Raw genomic sequence first — 3,595 nt, forward strand, 5'->3', positions numbered from 1 at the left:
TTAAATTTATTAATTTTAAGGCAGAAGAGTGGTAAGGGCTAGGCAGTGGAGGTTACATGACCTGCCCAAGGTCACACAGCTAGGAAGTGTCTAAGTCCAGATTTGAACCCAGGACCTAATGTCTCTAGGCTTGGCTCTCAATCCATTGAGCCACACAGCCACCCCCTTGGAGTTTTCTTGGTAAAGATATAGAAGTGATTTGCCCTTTCCTTCTCTGGCTCATTTTACAGATGAGGAAACTGAGGCAAACAGAGTTAAGTGACTTATCCAAGGTCACATCAATAGTAAGTATCTGAATTTGAATTTGAACTCGGGTCTCCCTGATGCTAAGCTTAGCACTCTATTTGCCAAGCCACCTAGGAATATCACTATCCCCTCTTACTTCCTCCAACATTCTCAAGTGCCATTAAAAAGTTATCCACTATAATAAATAGAGTCAAGCAAGACACATTTACACTTTGGCTTTGTCTGAAAGGCGATATCTCTGATTCTGCACTTGTATTGCCTCATTTCTCTGCTAAGAGATGGGAAATACGATTCATCATCAGTCTTCTGGAGTCTTAAAAGGTCACAACATTTCAAAAAGTTGTATGATGACAGCAAATGGAAGCGTACTGAAAAGAAGAGTTACACCCTTTGTCTGGCTCCCCCTCCAGCCTAGCATTTGAGTTCCCAATTCCTCCCTTCTGACCAGAGAAAGAGGGCTTTCTTTGAACCTGCCCAGCAGGAACGAAGGGACTCGAGTGCCTAAAACCATCCACATCCAAGGGAGGTAACTCCAGTGCTCTCCCTTCTCCCCTTGGGCTCGAGCTGCATAGCTTACTGGTTGAGATGCACGTGGTCTTTCTCTGCTTTGGGAAGTTATAAAAGATGGATCAATAATCTCTCTTTTGGTTCTAGTTATGAGTCCCTATATTGTGCCAGGAAATACCGTCAAGCTTTAATCACCACTATCAATCTCTTTCTCTAGGTATCTGGCCTCCAGTTGCCATCCTCTCAACTGTGTTTAACTCCTAAAAGACACATATACAAACCAGTAATTAAAAAAAAATGGTTTGGAGAAACTGGTTTCTTTTAAAAGCACGAGATAAAAGAAAAGCAAAAATAAAAATAAAAATTCGCACCAACCCAAAAAGCAATTTGAAAAACTCATGTTTAGAATAAACTTATCTTTCTCTCATCTAGAGAAAAAGAAGCTGAACAAAGAAGCAGGGAACAAAAGAGTAGGAATCGCCAGTTCTCTGTTGGTGTCATCATTTTTCTAATGCTTTTATTTATTAAAAACCCTCACCTTTTGTCGTGGAATCAATAGTGTTGGTTCCAAGGCAGAAGAGTAGTAAAGGCTAGGCAATGGGGGTTAAGTGACTTACCTAAGGTCACACAGCTAAGAATTGTCTGAGGCAAGATTTGAACCCAGGACCACTCATCTCTAGGTTTGACTCTCTGTTCACCAAGTCATCCAGCTGCCCCTAAAACATTCTATTTCGACTCCTCTGTCTTTTCTCTCTTCATTAATTCCAGATCCTAATCACTAGTTTTTATATAGTTACCATATTTCAAGAAATCAAAAGAAAAACTGTTTTTCAGTTCTACTAGATTTTTACAATTTTCTTCTGATTTTTTGAAATACAGTATCTTAGTTTTTTAATAGGAAGGAAATCTGTTTCTTAAATTTTCTCTCAACCATTTTTCCAGGTTAGTTTTTTTTAATATTATCAATAAGTTTTGTGTGCATAGTAATTGTAAGGTACATTTGAATTAATATCTGTAGGGATATAATTTTGGGATTAGCTTAAAGAAGGGAATATTGATACAAGCCCTGGGAGAGGATTCTGGGAAGGAGAGAGGAATTGTGGGAGTTTGAACTGACAATAATAGATTTACTTCCTTCTGGGATTTCCACTGAGCTGGAAGGAGGTTTGACTCTCTGCCTGGATTTCCACCAAGCTGGAGGAGGTTTTGCTCTGAAAGATTTTCTCTAGATAGTCAAAACTTGGTGGAGAAATTATTGACTACTTGGTAGAGAATCTTTGGAGAGCACCATTTTCCCTGAGTACAAAGATCATCTGCCAGTGGTCCATCTGCCAGAATTCCTCTTGGGGTAAGGTAATCCAAAGATTTTCATCTGGAAATTGGGTTACTTAGTGCAGCCAAGTCCAGACTTTTCCCTTTCCTTTTTTGTTAACCACTAGTGGGCAGATCAGGTTAGAGTCAGATAGCTTTTTTTAAATTTAATTTTATTTATTTATTTATTTGTTTATTTGTTTTTTTTTTTTAACATGTATATTGTTTTAACGCACAATTTTACAGATTTCCTTATGCTGAGAATTTGGGTTCATTTTCTTGGAAGCTCCAAAAGAAATTAAGAATACAGCTGATGGGGTATCATCATTTGACTTCTACAGCATTTTTCATCAAACCTATGATTTCTAAAAAGCATGTAGGTTTTTTTTAGATAGAACAGGGAGTTGTAGGCAGGGCCCAGAGAAGAAAAAGAAGACTCCTTTTGCAGGCAACCTAGAAGTTGGGTGGAGCATAGGTTTTAAGAGTGTTAAGGGTCTTACCTACCAGTTTTCTTTATTCCCTTTATAAAATAAACTTTGTTGTTTTTTTTTTTTAAATAACAAAGGGGTTTGTGTTTTACTGGCTCTGGGGAGTTCCTAGATGGGTTTTATCATTTCACATCCCTCTAGGATGGTTCCCCATTACATATCTTTGGGTTATTTCTATAAAGTATCATAAGAATAGGCTTTATTTATGTACAGTATGAATTTCGTGATTGTAATTTCTGTAATTATAAATATTTGGAATTGTATATTATTTGAGACTTGCTTGTTGCAAGATTTTATTTTTTGCTTTTTTTGCTTTCTCTCTTTATTACTTCTTGTTTATAATATAGAGCAGGGATCCCCAAATTTTTTACATAGGGGGCCAGTTCATTGTCCCTCAGACGGTTGGAGGGTCGGATTATAGAAACCTAACCCTAACCCTAACCCTAACAGTATACACAGTGTATATATATACATAAATACATAAGTACATAAATAAATCCCCTCCCCCAGATCGCTGCTCACCATGCTGATGTCTTCCATTGTGCAACCCCATAATCCTTTGTACCCTGCCTTGTTCTAAGGTGCCATGCAAAGGATGATGTCACTGGAAGTAGTACTGTACATGAGCGATGCTGTGCTTTGCGGCACCGCCACATACAATGCTCCTCTCACTGATCACCAAGGAAAGAGGTGCCCCTTCCGTAAGTGTGGTGCAGGCCAGATACATGGCCTCAGGGGGCCACATGTGGCCCATAGGCTGTAGTTATACAGTATAGGATAGTTTTATTTGAAAGATCCATTGGGGAGACTAGTCTCTCAACAGATCTCAGGGTGGATATGTTAATAGAATTTTTAATTAATTTCTTCTTTTTTATATTTAAGAGGAAAAGGAGCAATAATAGTTTTCAGTGAGGGACCCCCTGATGTGTAGGTTGTCAGTTAGTGACAGTTAGAAGGGTGTAGTCGAGTGTGGTTAGTCAGTTGCAGAGAGTTACAAGGGGCTTTTGGTCTCTGGGTCTCCTGGGGAGAGAGCGTGTAACTCT

Source organism: Monodelphis domestica, chromosome 7, assembly GCF_027887165.1.
Source record: "Monodelphis domestica isolate mMonDom1 chromosome 7, mMonDom1.pri, whole genome shotgun sequence".
In the NCBI taxonomy this organism is placed as follows: domain Eukaryota; kingdom Metazoa; phylum Chordata; class Mammalia; order Didelphimorphia; family Didelphidae; genus Monodelphis; species Monodelphis domestica.